We start from the raw sequence: 20,972 nt of genomic DNA on the forward strand, positions 1-20,972 counted from the left end.
ACAGCCCTTCTGCAGAGGCTTGACATGGCTGAATTCCTCAAAGACAGAAAGGAAATAAGGATAGTACCTTTTTGGTTATGAGTGCTCCAGGCGTTCGTTAAGAGAAATCTATGTATGCGCTTTCCTTCAATAAACAAGCCAACTTGCAACAGAAAGAGAATAAAAGCACTGGAACAGATGCAAGAAAAGGTTTTATGTTGTGAAGCTCTGCGGCTTGGTTAATAACTAGTCATCTTCAGATGAAAATGATGCCCGAATTACTTATGAAAGCAAGAAATCTGTGCTGCTGCTTATCACAGGTACGGTTTTCAAATAAAGGTCTCATTTGATTATTAGTGCAGTGGGTGCATAGCAAATGTTTACAACCATGATATCATGGAAACGTTCCTGCTTTTTATATGAAAATCAATCCTTGCCTTCGTGCTTGGCTTTTCCATTCACCTTCAAGGACACATGAGGGTATTTTAACTCAAATTCTGCCTTAAGACCAGTGAGGGTTGCCTACTTATCAGTCATGGCATAACCATGAATTCCCAATGCTGACAAACTGGTGAAGAACACAGAGCAGGATGGGGATTCGAAACTGCAAAAATCAGTGTAATGTAAAACAGCAACTTGTTTAGATAACAGAATCGTACAGTCAAAAATGCAAAAATAATGGACTCTGTAGAACATACTAACATTTTCATTAGGAGCAGATACTAACACCCCCCCCCCCCCCCCCCCCCAAAAAAAAGAAACACCTTACTATAAATCACTTTAGCCCATGTGAAAAGGTTCAGCGGTTCATAGATTAACTTGATCTCTTCACACAACCTGCCCTAGTGAGAGTAAAATGAGCTAATCCCCCATCCCCCCCCCCACACACAAACACTCGTATACACCTCCCCAACCCGTCCGATGCTGAGTGGACAGATGGGAGGCAAATAAAAATTGATTATTCCCTCCCTTCACTGCTGTACTAAGAGAGTAATCAATGATAAATTAGGTTCAATCTCCAGCAGTCAGCTCTTATCATTTCTTATCTGCAGACAAGCCAAGTGAACTTAGTCCATTTCCAGGAATTCCCCTTACCTTTCACACACAAGAGAAATAACTAAATTCAAATTCGGCAATCTCCCAGTCGGTAAGCAACAGTGGCTCTTTAGTTGCTATCTAAATCCAAACTGATGAAGCAACCGTATCTCAGTAATGGTTATGGTTTGTTAGAATTCATTGTTAAATGAAATGTGACCCCTTTTCCTGCCTGCCAAACACCATTATGGATCCCCAGATGAGATTTATGCAGTTCATCGTGTAGCTAAACCGCAGAACATTACAAAATCCCTATGAAGGTTTTTCACAATTAAAGGTCTTTTATATAAAAAATAATAATAATAATAATAATAATAATAATTTTAAAAAAGTCCCACTACAACATATTGTAAATAAACATGCAATATACTACAGCACGGACGACTCTTTTGGCATATTTTTGAGTGATATCTTGTAGCTTTGTAGTCCATTGTTAAAATGTGGAGCTCCTATGCTAATGGAGTGTTTTCCCCCATTTTTCTCCACAAATCTGGTCACCTGGCAATCCCCACCCACCATCCAGCTCTCCTCTATAAAGCTACCAAAGAGAGAGAGAGTGAAGGCTAACGCTTGTGTTCTCCGAGAAACATGAAGCCAACCAACTGCATCTTTTTGAACAGCTGCTCATGCTGTGTCACGGGTATAATCAGAGGAAAGCACTATCCGCCCTCTTCCACATACATGAGCTTACAGATGCATGTGAATGGTTAGTGTCACTGCGACTGACAGTGACACCCAGACAGCATGTCCAAATTTGCTCCCTTTGCTCCCAGACACAGATGGCTGTGGCATCAGAGATTTGAACTCTTAATCTCCCATTGATTTTTTTTTTTCCAGATTTTTTTTCTGAATTTATTCAGACATTTTCATGTTTTAATTGTTGTTTATTGACAGGCAGTGAATAAGCATTTGTTATTAAATATGGTCCAACCCAGACCCATGCCAGGGATCTATGATGACTATTTTTTACAAAATATTATTATTCTTTCAAAAAAAAAAATTAATGTATTTTCCCACAAGCTTGTGTGTTGTTTGCGTGTCATCTACAGAGCCGACATCACTGTAATGTTATAATTAAGAGCCGACATGACTGTTACCTATAATTAGTGACCACAATACACCTTTTTCACAAAAACACTTCTTCAAACAGTCTCGCACAGCTTTGAGTCATTTCCATTTAAAATGAAATATAGTCTTGCCCTGGTGGCAGAAAATAAAATGGAAATTTAAAAACCACAGACTCATGTGTGCTTACCACAGTATCAAGTATTTTTCCGCAACGCAAACGTTTTATAAGGGTCCTGTCCGAGTGTCTCAGCACCTGCAATAACAAAAAAAAAAAAAAAAGAGAGAGAGAGAGAGAGAGAGAGAGAGAGAGAGAGAAAATTAACATCTGTACAGGTCACTGCATTCACTAAAAATATCTAGACAAAAATGTCTTTTAGAATTAAGCACAGACACATACGTAACACTCAAGCAAACCACTGACCCAACCCATAGATGTATGAATGTCAAGTACAGTGCAGATGTTTTGTGCGTGCATGTGTGAGTATTTATTTTAAAAAATACTAAAAAATTCGGAGATGTGTTACATCACCTTTGTTGCGGCTGGATCTATAATTGTATATGCTACACGTAGTGCACTACATAGATTATCTTAAGCCATTACACCCTAGAGTGCATAAGTAGTGTGCAGAAAATCCTTTTGGGTCTAACTGAGTCCTGTGTGAAGACACACTGATGATGCATGCTTTGTGCCAGATGTAATATCTGTGAAAGTAGCATTTACATTAACGTTACACGATGATTGAAAAAAATAAATATATTTTGTGTGACATCTAGTCACATTAAAACTGTATAATTTTGGTCCATATTGTGCAGCCCTAAAACACGCACACACACACAGGAACTGAAAGTTGCGGTATCTTAACGTCATTACGAGCTAGCCTACATCACACTGTTCACCTTTCTATGTATGCTCGACTTTTACAGAAAATAAAAGACTACTAATGATGTATGTTTAGGGCACTATACAGTATAACAATCCTGTATTCATTTTCTACAATCACAACTTGAGCATATGCATGCGTACATCTTTAAACGTCTTCACACTGAGACAATTTGGCACTTTCGTACTACCTCGACATGAAACTACAACAGCAGCAGCCCCTCCCTTCCATATTCAGCAGAGACCAAAGCTCTACTGAGCAGATATCTGACTGAATCTATGGCAATGTGAGGAAAGAAAATCAGCATATAGTAAAACATATATATGACCCCATTTACACCCGGTCATATCAGGATACAATGCAGATACAAGGCACAAGAAAACATTTTAACCATGTGCATTTATATTTGTAGACTCCAGTTGGCCTGAAACTGAAATCTAATTGCTATAATGGCCATTAATATGCAAATTAGCTCATTACATTCAAACACCAACTTCCAGTAGAATTTTTATGATTTGGGGTCAAGTTTTCTTCCTCTTTTTTTAATGAACAAGATCAATCAAAAAATGTTGCATCAAAAATTGTGATTTTTATGCCATTACGCTAAATTTGGCATTCACAGAGCATGTGAAAAGACAGGTGCATTTACACTCATATATAAGGTGGCTAATAGGATTCTTAGACCTCCTAAAGTGCTTTGAGAGACTGGACTGAAATTTGCATTTACACTTTACTGTGACACTTTACCGTAGCTAACAACAGACCGGATTTGTCTCAATTTTCGGCTTGGTGTCACCAACACATCAAGCACAGCAGCACTCACGAGGTGTATTTAAAGCGTTGTGATTTGTGACACATATGTTAGGTGTCAGATTCTCAAAACACTCAGGATATTTACTGTTACTGATTTTTTTTCTCCCCCATCAAGCCTAGACAAAAACATACATTGTCTCTAACCATTTTGCCCTTGCAAGAACAGCACTCGCACTCAGGTGTGGACCAAAATAACTGACGCGATAACGTCCAAGTGTCTCGGGCTGCTTCCAAGCAAATTCTAATGCGGTTCAATTGCAGTAAAAAAAAAAAATTGATTCAACCCAGAATCAACTCAAATTCAGGAAGTGAACCAAATATGCTGTGTATTTTGGTTTGTGGGCTAACCCGAGCCACAGAATAAAGCTGCACCACTGCAGAAATGTGAACCGACAAACAACAAAAAAAAAAAAAAAAGAGAAAAAAACCCCTGGGTGATTTTTGTGATTTCTACGCACAAAGCCTTTTGCTTCAACCTTTTTTGCATCACTGTATTTCTGCTCAATGAATTCTCGCTGTCATTTTCAGCCCCGCGTGCCCCTTCTGCTTTTTGGTTCAAAGCAAAAGTATCAATTTTGATTCATACTAATAGGTGTGAAAGCAGCTTCTTTAACTCCTGCACTGGTCAGGTTATTTTTGGGAGCTGCATGGTCTTTTGTGGGAAATTTTTTTTTTTGAAAGACCTTTAAAAGTCAAATATTACAAGACTAAAGTGCATACTGGGTTATACTTGGCTATGTGCAACATTAAAGAAAAACAAACACAGCTTGCATGGTGGTAAGGTCTGGATGAATATCAGTCCTGAATGAACATCACACAGCAGTGCCTTCCGTTTGTTTTACATAAATTTGCGCATTATCTGATATTATCTGACGTTCCACCTTATACAGTAAAATCAGTTACATTGAGACTTGTTTCATCAAAACTAACAAATCTGCTGAAGTCCATTGTGTATAATGCTACTCAAATCAAATCTAAGAGACACGTCTGTCTCAGAATAAACCGGCCAGAAAAACAGCCATTAAGAATTTTTGTTAGACACACTTCTCCCCTGACATTTGGGACTGATAAAAGCAGCCTTCACACTGAATTTTAACATGATAAATGATGTTGCCATTTGCACACATTCTGTCAAATAAACCAAACTGAAAAGCACTGACATTACACCAGTTACGCAATCTACAATCATTACACCAACTCCATTCCATTTCCAGGCTCACTGTTTTATTTAAAAAAAATAATAATAATAAAATAATAATAATAAAAATCTCTGGTGCTTCAAACAGTTAGTCATAAATGATTACTATGATTATGAAAAATTATCGACGTGGATTTTTGTATTTGATGCGTTGTTTACGTAACAGGAACGTGCTTATATAACAATGGAGCAGTCAGACTGAATACAGAAAGGTTGTTTCACGCCAAGTTCATGTGAAATTTAATGCAAATTCATGACCCTTAAAAGTGTGACCAATGGAAAAGACGATTGTGAGCCGTCTCTTCTTTCCATCCAAACCCGTAACACCATGGAAGAAATCACGTATCACAGACAAGACTTTCATTGATGGTGGCAACGACAGAGGAGTCAAAAGAGCAATACTTAAAACACTGCTAGATTCACACAAAAAGGCAAAAGAATTGGTACAAAAAGCAGCACATCGATGATGCACAAATATTTAAAATGAAGCATCTGAAAGCTCCTGCTTGGTGAGTGAAATACTATATCCCTGATAGTTTAAAGAGGCCAGTTAAGTCTAGACTGTTTATCTATCTATCTATCTTACACTTTAGAGAGAGGTATAGAGAAAGATCCATTTAAACCCACAAATTTCAAGTTTCCTCTGTCGTTTAGAACAAATTTGTCATTTGTAATTTAAACAGCAATGTGACAGAACAATCATTAGACTTGCCCTATAGGAGAAATTCAGTAGAATAACAAGATAAATGTTGAGTTGTTCCTCACAGTTCTGCTCTACATTATATTATTAAAAATAAATAAAAAAAACAAGAAACAAAAACAAATATTATTTGATTATAGCTGTTTTCATTTATAAACCACATTTAAGTTGATTATTCATTTAATCAATAAAGAATCGATTAATCAACTATTAAAATATTTATCTGCAGCGGAAAAATCATTAACAAACAAGTGATCAACATTCTTACTACTCCAACTAACTATCTTTTTACTCACTGAAATCACCCCACCACTTCCCAAACACTCACCAGACACAAGACAAAACACACACCAGACACAAGACAAAACACACACCAGACACAAGACAAAACACACACCAGACACAAGACAAAACACACACCAGACACAAGACAAAACACACACCCTGCACTGGCTCAGAATATACATTGGAAAATGGTTTCCTCAGGAGAAATAAACACTTAAAGTGAAATGGCTGAGTGAACAAGTGAGGAAACGAGTGAGGGAGGGAGTGAACGAACGAGTGAATGAATGAGTGAATGACCACAGCGTTTGGGCTCAATAGTCTCTTGTCTCGGGGCAAAGGCGCCTGTAGAGAGATATGTTGGGATAAAAGCCACTTCCTTCATATGAGCAGCTCCCGAACAGTCTCTGAGGCTTCTTTGTGAAGCTGCACCTGCTGAATAGACGACATGTTCTGGCTCCCCGGTTTTCACATTAACACGGAGCCGTAACGATTAGACGGCAAAAGTAACAACACAGATTATTACTATTATTTTTTTAAATCCAGTTTTTTTTTTAGCAGTTAGCTAATCTCTTTATTGAAATTTGACTCATTTTTGTAAAACAGCATACTGAGCGCAAGTGTGTGTGATTTGAGTGGAAGTTTACACTTCGCTTGATCACACAGGGAGAAAAAGAAATAGACATATCAAAGAAAAAAAAACAGGACAGATGGGCTCAGGTTTTTATGCACATGAGTTGTGTGTCTCACAGTGCTACAAAATGTGTGTGAGAGACACAGGACTAAAAAACACTTCAGACACACCTTTCGGTGTGAACGGGCATTTATGGTACATGATGTCACTATTTACCTACGCAGGTACTGTCGGCAATAATAGCCAGTAGCATTTACAGTCAATTTTCTGGGAAAAGAAACAGCTGGAATATTGATTTTAATGGGTTATGTTGAGTAATGACAACTGTTGCAACTGACCTCAATCGAAACTTGTTGCTTTTGACATATGAAAGCAAACACTAAGAGATATACGATTTAATTTTCTCTACACGATCTTACGCTGCCGCTACACCCACTGATATTTACTCTGATTATATTGTAGTTATTACCTGCCAACCTTTACACATTTTACATAGGAGCTAAGCAATTTAACATGAGAGTACACTAGTACATTTTATCACTCATGAATACGACAAAACAGCATTCCTTTTCTCCCCGATAAAACAGCTGTGAGCCAACTAATGTACGAATCTGGAGAGACTTGCGCAGGTGTTTTAACGGACACCTCCTGGAAGCCCCTCCCCCTTCTCCCCATCTCACATGCTTCCTGTCACAATAAATGGAGAATGTTTCGAGTTCATTAATATGAAGCTGTATTTATTAGTTGCCCTGAAATATTTTAGCTGAAAATTGTGAAAAGGGGCACTTGCAGTTTTCAGAATTTTCAACAGACGTGGTCGAACACTTTAAGCAGAATCAACAGCATCAAAATCTCATCCATTTTAACATTAGAAAACAATTTGTAAAATGATTACATTTAAATTGTCCTTTTTTTAATACTGTTTTCTGCACATTACTGCAGAATCACCTAAAAATGCACTATGTAGCTGAAGCTTTTCGATTGCCGCTGCCAGCAAGCAGTTCCTGACTGCACAGCTGGTATTATTACTAAGTCCTACTTCCCTTAAAAATGGTGGAAATGTTTGCTTTTCTGTCTTTTTTAGGCTACCAGTCCTGGATGATTAAAACATTAATCACAATTTTTAATGGTCAGTCGTGAGCAGGGAAAAAAATAAAAAAATCGATATTGCGCAAGCTTAGCAAACACACACAAATTACAGCACTGTTGCTAGACAGCAGCTGTGTTTTTTATTTGAAATATATTTGCCAGGCCTAGTCCTCACTAGCACAACTAAATTTCTAAAAGCCGTTTCTTGGTTTTGGACACACTATGGTTTTTAGTCTGTTTCCCAAAAGTTCCCTGTCCGCAGGCAAAACACGAAAATGATAGAAGCAGCAGGCTGCGTATGCACACTGGGTGTCTGACCCTTGGCATTCATGTTGTTTCCTCCATTTACGTCATTTGTTTTAACACAGCAGTCATGTGAAGTGTGAAAAGATAAGAGAAACTGGCACTTTGAAGCCCACTGGATGGCAACAATACGCATAAAACCCACTTTCTTGCACTCCGGTGTCGTCTGTGTACTATAGCTAGCAGTCCATTTTAACATTAGAATACCCAACACAGAAAACAGCATACCAAAGGGTTCGGCCATCCTGAAACTGTGATCACATGGAAATCATACGTCAGTGTTTTCAAAAGGCTAGGCTTCTTCATACTATGACACAAAACCTGCATTTTTAGATTAATCCACTTTGCATCTTTTTCCAAAAAAAAATTAAAAAATGCATTTCTGATGGAAAAAAAAACAACAACCTTGTTTTAGTCTAGATGTAAAACAATTAACAAACAATGCATTGTCAAATTTACCCATGTTAGTGTGGAAGGTTTAAGGCTTCTGGTCAGGTATTTTGGTTATTTTTTTATTTAACAGTCTTGTTTTCATTTCAGCAGCTAATGACACTGGACAAGTTCATCTTACCTTTCTTAAATCTCATTTCATTTCTCATCTCAATTTCATTTTTATTTATTTTTTATGTAAACAATATAAAAGGAAAAAATGACTGTGTAAACGATCACAAATCATCAGGAATATCCACATTTTCCTAAGATGCGCCGGTAAGTCTCACACACACACACACACACACACACACACACACACACACACACACACAGTAATTACACTTCCATGCCTTCTGTCCTACTGGGAAACAGCAACACTGTGTCACAACTACCAGAAAATATGTACTTGTGAAGTGGTGAATTACACAAGAATGGCCCATTCACACAGAATCTTCTCATAAATGCTCAACTCGAACCCCATTTGAAGGCAGCAAATGATAAGAGAGACGAGAAACAGCAGCAGGACACAGAGGTCAAACAAATTTCAGAGACTTCAATATGCCATGCAATAACTATTTTTCATAATTATGCTTTGGAATTCATACAACTTGTAAAATAAAATTACTGCTTGAGCGTGTACTGAGTTACAACCACAAACCACTTCATTCAAGAACTGCATGAAAGGTCTTCTTCACAGAGTACTCTCAACTGCAACTGTGTAGAAAAAATAAGGGGGTGAAAATCCAATTCATACAAACACATTCAGTCACTCACTGAAGCCTGAAGACAATAACCCTCATAAACAAATCTATCAGGATTGATTAATCAAATCAAACTAATTCATGACATTTAAGTTCTAACAGAAGTCACCATAAGGTCACCAAGCCCATATGTTTAATGAGTTCCATGCAAAACCCATAGTCAGGCGATTTTTCATTCGGAATATCGCAAACTCTATTTTGCACATGCAAATGAGCAGCACATAAGTTGATGAGGGACTTTTGCAATGGTCTGAAAAAATATATATTTCTAGAATTATAAAGCCGACGGTATTCATAGACCATAAAAATGCTCTTTGGTTCTGAGTTGCACCTTATAAACGTTGACGTTATGCCACTTAAAGGCCAAAATCAACTTAAGAGAGAGTCTATGTTTTGCTATTGCACCAAGGTGAGGCTTATTAAAATAGTACCACACCCACATACTAACATGCTGTTTAAAAAAGCCACTTTCACATTTATTAATCCATTTACCAAGTCTGAATCAGAGAGAGATTTTACTTTACAGAGAGAGCAAATACTTATTTGCTGTTTGAGTTGGTTCCACAGTGCACATAAGGACACAAAAAGCAAAATAACTTTGTTTGAGGGGTGTGTAGGACTGAAAATATCCTCTAAAAACTCTTTCATTCACTGGTCAGAAAGACAGTGACGTAAAAATGTAAATAAACCTGCACCAAACTTACCCAAGCATGGAGAACTTGGAGCCGGTGCTAGATAATGTATTAGATAATTATATAAATAACTAGTTCGAAATGTTGCTGTTCATCAGTCCAAACATCACTGTAGCTCAGTTTAACAGCGGACATCTAATAAAAAAAAAAAAAAAAAAAAAAAAAAATGCAGCCTGCAACCCAAAACACACAATATATTTGATTGACTTCCTGCAGTTGAGTCGATTCAGGGTCGAAATGCTTTGTCAACAATCAAACCGCTAGAGCTTGCTTGGACCTCGCTGAGACACTCTTGGAGCAGCTGTTTTGTTCTGCACCAGCTGTGCTCTCACACCTAAACGGACCACACCAAGAGGGAAAACGCACGAGGGTTCGATTCGAACGGACTAAACACTGCATATGTGAAATTACCTTTAGACTTCATTCAGCTGTGGTGATGCTGTTTGGGCTGATCACGACTGGGACTTGAAGGGTTTGTTCTGAAGATCCATTTTAAGCCTTATTTTTAACTTAATTAGAATTCAGTATTGAACAATGTAGACTAACAGCCATAGACAAAGCACAATAACACTAGACAGGCTTTAATGTGTGTCCAATTAACCAGACAAAAACTCTGACATTGCTGCAAGCAGCAATTAAGGGGGCCAAGCACCTTCTGGCTGCACCCCTACATGACAGAGTAAGCTCAAATGCCAGTGGGAAAATAAGTGCTTATTACCAAGAGGATGTACTACATTTGATGGCAACATGGTAAGCTGTTGCTGAGATGTTGCCTCATTTCTTGTTTTTTAATAGCCCTCCCAAGTTGCAAATGAACTCTAAGCTTGTTCGTTAACATCAGGTCATGTTGCTAAACATATGTGCCAAGTCTGATGTCAATACATAACAGCATTGCTGAGAAATGGCCTCACTTCCTGTTTGGCGACTTGACTGCCAAATTCTCTTGCATGTTATAGACAACTTTGTAGGAGAAGTAGTAAGAAACCTGTTTTTGAAAATTTCAAAAAGTCAGAAAATCCAGTATGGCAGAAATCAACATGACCGTATACTCTGCATGACCCAAAGAATCAGAGAAATGTGAAAAATCGTTTCTGCAATGTTCAGGTGGGCAGTTATTATTACAAATGCGTGTCCAACATTGCCCTGTTGGTGGCACTACAGTGCTTGAGCGGCGTACTCCAAAATTGCTGTGCTGGTATCTGAGACTGTCCTCCATCTCTGTGCCAAATTTCTAAGGCTGACACAGACTCACATGCCCAGAATAAAATGTTGCCCAATAAATTTAAATTCACTACAGTATACACACACACAGATATTGGACAGGGGAAAAATATTGCAGGGCAGATTGACCCTAAAATAAATTCCAAAAGAAACCATCATGAGTCTAACACTGAAATCTGAATACTGAAATTTAAAGTTGACTCATCAAGGTCAAAACAAAACTCACACATAAGTTAGCATACCTGTTTCTTTTCACTAAGCAACTAACGGCTCTTTGAAACGAGCTTGTGCACGTCTAGTCGTTACGTCTCTGCACTGTGTGAAGTCGACGTGCATTGTGCCATTCCCTTCCCCCACTGTTATCGCTGTACAATAAGGTGTTCGTTATCAACCACCAATGCACCTGCTCTAGACAGCTCCACTTCCTCAGGAGGAATCACACACACACACACACACACCAGCTCACATACTGAAGAGTTACATCAGACACAAAGAGGCCCCATGAGTCAGCCTGATCAGTTCAGGGAGTGATCATGCTGCACAAACATGTCGGTGACTCTTTTATATCCTTTAGCATCAAATCACTCAAATCTTGTCACTGATACAGAATTCACTGATTCAGACATCTGTGAATATCCTCACAGCACAGAGGACACTGATCAATTTTCTGCCAACAGTTTAATCTACGCAAAGCATTTTCATAATCACAATGTGTAACATTATAATTGCAATATGTCATTTTCCCCTCACATATTGTTTAATGCTTTGTGACCAAAGGGAACCGCATATAAGGAAAAGCAGCTGATACCCCACTGTAAAATCCTGCAGTGGATTAGTCAAGCTTTGGTGCTGTTTTGTGGCTGGTAGTTCTGGTGCTCTTGAGAAGACTGATGGCATCATAAATTCTGCTAAGTGCCAAGATATTTGAGCCTGGATACCTCTGCCAGGAGGTTCTGACTTGGCCATAGATTGAGCTTTCAAAAAGGTGATGAGCCAAACATACTTCCAATCAGTGTTTTGTAATGACCATATCAGTCTCTTAGGTCTGAATTTTAGAAGGAAGTTCACACAAACCTAAGAATATAAAGAGCTAAAAGTAGGAGTGGACCAAGATCTCTCTACAAATGTCTCCAACCACGACAGACATCGTAAGAAAGAGACTCGGTGCAGCTAATCTCTCCAGGGTAGGTGCAACAAAGTAATAATTGTAAGAGTGCTTGAAAAAAAAATTCGCTCTTTAATTTGCTCTTGCTTTGTTGCCATTCTACCTATTCACACTAAAAAATTCATCACCTATCATTTTGAACATGCTGGAGCCTGTTGTGGCGTCTGCACCTGCTTGCAGACTGAACCGGTCTCAAATGAGACAGGTGGGACGGGACTGACCACAGTGATCACTTACTGTGGCGTGTGCCATTTTGCTTCACATTGTAGGAGGCTCCGAGTAAGATCACGAATATTAATTAAGATGCCCACAAAACTGACATGTGACTGGCTGAGGCTAAACGGTGACATCAGCATGTGTATTTCATGTCCCCCAAGTGAACCATGACTTCTGAAACCTGTTCAGCCACTGATGCTATTCTGAAGTCTGAAACATGCTGCACAGTTACGGAAATATTTGCGGTGTGACAAAGAAAACCATACTGCTTTAAGTCCGAAGCTTATTCATATAATCTGAAACTATACCAGAACAGGAACAATGAGTAGTTCCAGGGAGGGGAATGGGGAAAATACACAGTAAACAGTAAATAAAACCCACACAGTACATTTTTTGATACAGCCCTTTTACAAATCAGTTGTTTGTTGTATAAACTGGGAAAAGTTTCCTCAAGGCCAGCATTTTCACAGTTGATCTGCTGCTCAAACTTTTTAGATCTGCTGCTCAAAAAAGAGTCTGTGCTGAGTAGCTCAGAAGAGCAGGAAACAAACAGCGCTTTAATTACTTCTAACAGAGATGGCACAAGACCATTTTTCCTTAAACTTTTTGGTCAAAAAATTCTCTTTTTTCTCTTTCAGATGAAAACCAGAAGGGACTTTTTGACCATTTCCGGCTAGAAATTAGCTACATTGGACATACATTAGATTTTCAAAACATTCTCCATTAACTTTGATAGAAAGTGGGGTGCAGGGTCAGCACATCTTTAAAGCGGGAAAATCGAGTCGAAACGTGAGCGCTGGTCAAAATTTACTAATGCGAGATAGGAGAAGGGGACAGGGCTTCCAGCGGGTATCAGTCAATACGAGGGAGTTCAAAACATCTATCTAACTGTCAGTCGTTCCAGTTTCACATGTGGACCTGCTCATCTGGCAATTTTACTGGGGGGAAAAGAAGCTCTTTTTTGAGTCATAACTCCTACCAGCATATTCTGATGCTACAATGCGGAGCTCCTGCGCAAAATGAGTCAAGGTTAGCTTGCCTGCTAGACCGTCTGTTTTAACAGTCAAAGTGTTCTCAAGCTAGTCCTTGGTCTCTGATGTTTCAATAGTGCCGACAGTCAGCCTGATGTAATGACCAATAACTAGCCTTAAACTCTTACCTTATCGGTTGTAAATCTTTTATTATTATTATTATTATTATTATTATTATTAAAATGTCTATAATAATCTTTAATGGTTTCCTCTCCATTTAATATTTTCTTTCTGTAAGAGTAGTTGTTAATATGTATAATATTTAATACTAATTCTAGTAATGCTGTAGTAGTACAATAATATCAAATTGCTGACATTTGAGCCTATAGAATTACCTGAATGCACAGTGGAACGCTGTCAGGCCTCGGCAAATCACGCTAGCTGTGAGCACTTCTGAAATAATACAGTTCAAAATGTCCTCATCCTGGGGCTAGAAAGCCACAATTACCATATTTAAGTTTGTAAGACATCTGAGGTATAGAAGAGAACTACTTTTCCGATCATGTGCTGTAGCAAACACTAAGCTGCAATCCTCACTGTAACGCACTGTTACTATGACAACAACCTTGAACTGATATCTGATAAAAGAGATACTGAAACTAGTACTGAAACACACCGCTATTCTTTTATAGATTTCACAGTCGGGTTATGCAGGAGTGCTGCTGCTGTTCCTCATGGTTTAGTGCTGGCCTGCATGACTGACGGAGGTTTGATGCTGACCCCAAACACACACGGCCGTGTCATCAGAGGCTGGTTAAAGTGCTTATCTGGGCTTACCATGTGATCAGGTCTTGTCAGGATGTCAAGCTTTAACCTCAGCCTTCTGCGTGAAGTCTCTTCAGTCTAGAAATAATACAAAAAGCCCCATTAAATAGTGTTCTCTACACAAACACAGGTATGAGAAAATGACAATTAAATATAGTTATAATATATACATAAATACAGCATTGCAAAGCACTACAGAAAAGTATTCACAACTGATACTGATGTTAAGCTGGGGAAGATCACTGACTACTGATTTGTGCTTATATTTAGATATTTTATAACAAAATATGTGCAAATATGATCAAATAAATTACATCTTCCCATTTAGCAATTATAAAAGTAGAGAAATAATCCAATTTTGAATCCAAGATTTGTGTGCCTTAAATATGAATCTATATTGAGCTCAATCCAACTTCATTATTAATACAGAAGAGAGAAGACGAACGCTGCCTCATAACATCAGTGTCCTGTTACGTTGGCAAGATCAAATCCTGATTAATATCTGGAATTGCTTCTCTAACACACACAACATTCTTCAGTAGTAGGCTAGTGTAATGTCTGCCAAAGTTTCTCACACTTTTCAGAAATCTTTTTTCAGGTGGATTTAATAAGAAGTTTTAAACAGCAACTTCATCTTTCTGGTTCCTTTTTATTTATTCACCCACAGTAAGGTTTTCTTATCACTATCTAGTTTAATCTTGCTATATAAGATCAAGCTAGATAGCGATAAGAAATGTTACTGTGAGTGAATAAATAAAAAGGAAACAGAAACATTAGGTTGCTGAAGATGATGGATTTTCCTTGTCTCATGGAGAAGTAGTATTATTATTTATTAATATTACTACTTCCCCATGATCCAAGTAAAATCCATCATCTTCGAGGGCCAATTGACAAATGACTTCCTGTTCACACTGTTTGCACCCTACATAGGATATATCATAATGGGGCTGAATGCTCTACTTATTCTTCATGAATAAGTGCACAGGCATTTAAAGTCTCAGCTTTTTTTAACGTCATCTGGTAGCACTAGGAGTTGGCACTAGGTGTAACAGGTGTAAATACATGATTTGCATCGATGCATCACTTTAAAAGGAAACGAATGAAATGAATCAAGGCAATCATACACCAATCAGCCATAACATTAAAAGCACTGACAGGTGAAGTGAATAACATTGATTATCTTGTCACAATGGCACCTGTCAAGCGGTGGACTATTAGGCAGCAAGTGAACAGTACATTCTCAAAGTTATGTTGGACGCAAGAATAACAGGCAAGCGTAAGGATCTGAGCGACTTTGACAAGGGCCAAACTGTGATTTCGTATAGACATTGGCTAGATGACTGGGTCAGAGCATCTCCAAAATGGCAGGTCTTGTGGGGTGTTCCTGGTATGCAATGGATAGTACCTACAAAAAGTGGTCCAATGAAGGACAGCCGGTGAAGAGCACCTGGCGACAGGGTCATGGGCGCCTAAAGTTCACTGATGAGCGTGGGGAGCGAAGGCTAGCCCATCTGGTTCGATCCCACAGAAGAGCTACTGTAGCACAAATTGCTGAAAAAGTTAACGATGGCTATAACAGAAAGGTGTCAGAACACACAGTGCATCACAGCGTGCTGTGTATGGGGCTGCGTAGCCGCAGACTGGTCAGAGTGACCATGATGATCCCTGTCCACTGTCGAAAGCTCCTACAATGGGCACGTGAGCATCAGAACTGGACCATGGAGCAATTGAAGGATGTGGCCTGGTCTGCTGAATCAGGTTTTCTTTTACATCAAGTGAACGGCTGAGCGCATGTGCATCGTTTACCTGGAGAAGAGATGGCACCAGTATGCACTGTGGGAAGAAGGCAAGCCGGTGGAGGCAGTGTGATGCTCTGGGCAATGTTCTGCTGGGAAACCTTGGGTCCTGGCATGTGGATGTTACTTTGACACATAATCACCTACCTAAACATTGCTGCAGACCAAATACACCCCTTCGTGGTAACGGTATTCCCTAATGGCAGTGGCCTCTCTCAGCAGGATAATGTGCCCTGCCACACTGCAAAAATTGTTCAGGAATGGTTTGAGGAACATAAAGAGTTCAAGGTGTTGACTTGGCCTCCAAATTCCCCAGATCTCAATCCGATCGAGCATCTGTGGGATGTGCTGGTCAAACAAATCCGACCCATGGAGGCCCCACCTTGCAACTTACAGGACTTAAAGGATCTATTGTTAACGTCTTGGTGCCAGATACCACAGCACACCTTCAGAGGTCTTGTGGAGTCCATGCCTCGACGGGTCAGAGCTGCTTTGGCAGCACAAGGGGGACCTACACAATATTCGGCAGGTGGTTCTAATGTTATGGCTGATCGGTGTAAATCAATTATTATTGAAAACGGACAGATAAACGGTGTGTAAATAATAATTCATATTTTTAAAATCGGTGTGTTAATAAGCTAGCAAGGTGATTCACCCACAGCTCTGATACTTTTAAAATAGCCCTTCTCTACATCATCCTCCATGATTAACATTAGGCCCAGATTCTGAAGAAAGCACAGCAGATTCTGTGGTCTTATCAAATATCAAATTGTTGCCTTGAGAGTCGGAATCATATCATATGTGGAAGCCTGAGTCTCTGTATTTCACTCAAGATTAAAGTATTGGCTCTCTCACTTGGCTATGTTTGCAAGAGTGGATAGCCTCTGAGGGAACATTTGCTGCTCTTTGTTTTCAATAAACATTAAAGTCATATTATAAGTCAAGTTCCATTAAAACAAACTTGCTTTGTCTCATGCTTACTCTGACTGTACGACAGAAATGAGGCAGTGCCACATGCATTTTAACACCAAATGAGATACGCCTGATTTCATTTCAAATGATTTGAATTTTGAGTAGCATTTTTCTCCTGGTGGGTCACCAGCTGATAACGTCTAGAGACTCGGCTGGGATACGGAGCCGCACTGGAGAAGTAATATTTGTCCTCATAGAATGGTAAGAGCAATGCCTGCTGTAAACAAGTTTATTGTTCAGACAAGTTGATTATATGTTTTAAATTTTAAGCTCTTGAGGTAATGAGGTACTGTGCTTCATATAACTTGTAATCTACTGCTGTTTTTATTTTATTAAATCCTTAAACTAAACTTTTGCTGTTGCAGCGCTAAACAAATACGCTGTTACATCACTAATACAGGAGTCATATCAGGACATATCAGTACCATACATGATTAACCAGGCAGATATTACAACACAACAGAGATAAGGAGCTTAATTTGATAATTTGACAGGTGCTGAGTAGTCTATAAAACGCCACACCATCTTCCAGTCCAGTATAATAACTCACGTCGTCTGAAAAGAAAACTTTACGCATACAAAATCATACAAAATCATTTTCTGCTGTGAAGACTTTTCAGCACGTTCCAGCCTCCGTGTCGCTTTATTGACAGATCCGGCTTTCATCCTGTGCTGAAACAGGCACTGCACAACTCAGCACAAACGCTCCTTCAACGTGAATGCTACAGTAAAGGCAGAACATATCGCACACAAATTGCTACTCTCTCCGTCTTTGGTTTCAGGCTATCCTAGGTTACGGCATATTCTTCCCACGCCCATGACACTTTCAGCAACCAGTCTGGCCTTTACTGGACCTTGACTCACACCCTTTTAACAGCTCAGTCAGGGGCAGAATGGAATGGTTTAACGCGGTCATCTGAGACCAGCGGGAAAGGCAAACTGTAGCTCAGGAAAGGTGGAAATGAGTAGAACTGTAACGATATCGTACATCACTAAAAATGAAGCTGTAGACATTGCAGTCTTCAGGGAGAAATTGCAGAAATGGGCCGTTTAAGTGTTGCATAACCAACGCTGATAAATGAAAAGAATTCTTTTGTATTGATTAAAGCCTATCACAGTGTTTCTCGGTAAAAAGGAAAAATAAAGCTATCAGAAACAGTAAATGTGCCATTCCTGTGAGAAGCGTTTTAATTTACAGAGCAGTAGCCAACACACTACCTGCCACACTGAACATGTGTAAGCACAGAGGCTCACGTTTCGATAAGAGTGAAATTATTACCACGAGTAAGGCACTGCCATCACTAAATAAATAATAATGTTGAGAACTCCATATAAAAGCACAACAAGCACTGAATTCTCAAATCTGATTGCTCAGAAGGTGTGGATCCGTTTTCTGCAACAGCCGCTCTGACAGTTGTAATCCCGACTGTAACTCAAATCACACGTTCATATTAATGTGCTCTTTCTAATACTTTATCATTTCTAGACTAACACTGCGAAATAATCTAAGCTTAATATCATCATCTTAGCTTCAAATCAATGAATTAAAACCTTGTTATTTAACAATTTAACGTGAATGTTTCCTTTAAGGACGCATTTATTTAATATTTATGGAAGGAGTCTCCAGTGTCGGCACTTTGTTATGATCAGAGGTAGGATGGAGGACTTTGCTTTGAATTGTTTCTGTCTTTATAGCTGATAACAGGAACTAAGTTGTTGAGCAGATGTTCAACAACATTAAGCTGTAACTATAAACGGATAAAAGTGTGTGTCGTCATTCATTAATAAATTAAAAATTGTAATGGATGGCAAATTGCTGTGCTATGAGAGGAATTAAACACTCAGATGTGATGTTATGAGAAAACAACCAACTTCAGGGTGGAAACAGAATCACACCATGCGTCGCTGATTGTTTTCCTATAACAGCACCTTCCATCATTACACAATAAATGATTACGAGAAAGTCATTTGTGAAAGCCAAACTGCTGAAACAGGTTCTTTATCAAGCATTTAAAAATAATCATTGTACCTCATTTTTTCCAACAATTGATGTCCCACTGTATTCTAAAGTATAAAGGGACAAGCATTAGGGTACAACTGAATAAAACATCTTCTCCTAACAAATGAGCTCACTAGCCTTTAGCATTCACCCCTACCTGACAAGGTGAGGCTCGTTTTAACCTTCGCTCATAGCAAAAACTTCGACACACACCACCTCATCTGCATTCCATTTACATTTATTTAAGAATAACCGTGGCTTTCAGAACCTTTCGGGCTTTTTTTTTTTTTGTAGCTATTTTACATTTACATGTTTTTGTCAAAGACAAGCAAGAACACAAGCCAAGCAGATATATGAGCTGTTGAGGGTTAAGGGTCTTGCTCAGGGGCTTAAATATGCCTCTCTGGCATTCGACTCAGAACTAAGCAATATGACCCAAAAAAAAAAAAAAAAAATTATCACAAAGACATTTTTATGATATGTACCACGGTATATCATAGGTTCTTTCTCTAAAAAATTTCCCAGCAATACTAAAGACACTTTCATGTCTACAAAAGTTTATACATACAAAAAGTATTATCTTTTATTTTTATCAAAATATTATTTAAAAATTGTTATTTCATAACATAACATATTAATATATACAATACAATTACAGCATGCTTATATGATTATAATATTTTTAATCATAAATTTTATAATTATTAAAAAATAATATTTTACAATTTTATAGATTTACAAAATTTACAGCTGCTTCCACTCAGTTTGTAATCATGAAAAAGAAAATAAAAAGTATAAAAAGATATCATGATATCTCAACAAAATGTACTGTGACATAATTTATCACAATATCAATATTATAGATCATATCATATCACCCAGCCCTACTCAGAGCCCTTTTGGAAGCAGCGCACAGCCTTAACAGCTACCAAATGTTCAACTAATCCTCTCCTGTTCTCAGGAAACACACATGGAGCCAGTGTACACAGTCCTGTTCTCTCTAAAGTTAAAGAAAATGTTACTTATAATTCAGGCGGTTAAATATTGTGCAGATTGAACATCACAAATTATTACTTGCACATGTCTAGGTCTAAACAACAGTTAGGAATAACAACCTGGATACATCATGCTAGCCTTTATTTTGAGAAAAAAAAAGAAGAAAAAAAAAAAACGGACTGGGGTGCTAGATTTAGCTGGATGTTTTGCATAAATGAATATATATAAGTATTAAATATATATGTTTAAATAACGAGTACATGTAATGGGCTACAGGATGAAACATTTCTGATGGGTTACAATAACAACGCTATGAGCAGATTAACATGCTGTCCAAATAATCCTTAATATGCAAATTTAGTGAATAAAGTAGAAAGAACAGGCTGAAGCACTAGTTGCAGATACACTGATAGACTGCTAAAGCACTACCTAGCATCGATCACAAAGTAAAGGAATATTTTGACTGATTTTTTTCCTTTCCTTATTCTCTAGAAAAAGCACTGCAGTGTATTAAAGCATTCCAAATTCACAACTTTATATTCCCAAAATCTCCTGCATGCCTCTTACTAAATCTATTCAATCTGTGTTCACAAAGTCTACACCTGACCCCGTCTTTAGACCCCCGTGGATGCTGGTGAGTACACCACACTGGAATGTGCAGGGGAAATTTCAAGCTCAAGTCGAATCACACATCACAGTAATTAATCCTTTGTTTACTGAGAAACTGGGCCATTTGGATTAGTTCGGGGTAGCTGCTGGCAGTTGGAAAGAGATGAGACTAAAATAGACTAATGTTTACAGAGTCAGCTCACAGTATCCCATTGTTTTAGCCTCAGAGCGGCGGGCGTGTTGATGTGCATGAGGAAAAGAGAGGAAATATGGAT

The 20,972-nt window shown here is 38.5% G+C and overlaps 1 protein-coding gene across 3 annotated transcripts in view; it reads right to left on the minus strand.

Annotated features, from left to right (window-relative positions):
- Positions 1-20,972, minus strand: part of tbl1xr1a (TBL1X/Y related 1a) — a 61,496-nt gene that overhangs the window by 14,850 nt on the left and 25,674 nt on the right. Inside the window, exons 2-3 of one of the 3 annotated variants that reach the window (XM_026919670.3) lie at positions 14,338-14,403; positions 2,330-2,395 (exon numbers count right to left, since the gene is read on the minus strand). The gene's annotated coding sequence lies outside the window, so the exon portion shown is untranslated. The remainder of the gene's footprint in view (positions 1-2,329; positions 2,396-14,337; positions 14,404-20,972) is intronic. The other 2 variants (XM_053237959.1, XM_034308739.2) reach the window with 2 other exon arrangements.

This window comes from Pangasianodon hypophthalmus, chromosome 11 (assembly GCF_027358585.1).
Source record: "Pangasianodon hypophthalmus isolate fPanHyp1 chromosome 11, fPanHyp1.pri, whole genome shotgun sequence".
Taxonomy (NCBI): domain Eukaryota; kingdom Metazoa; phylum Chordata; class Actinopteri; order Siluriformes; family Pangasiidae; genus Pangasianodon; species Pangasianodon hypophthalmus.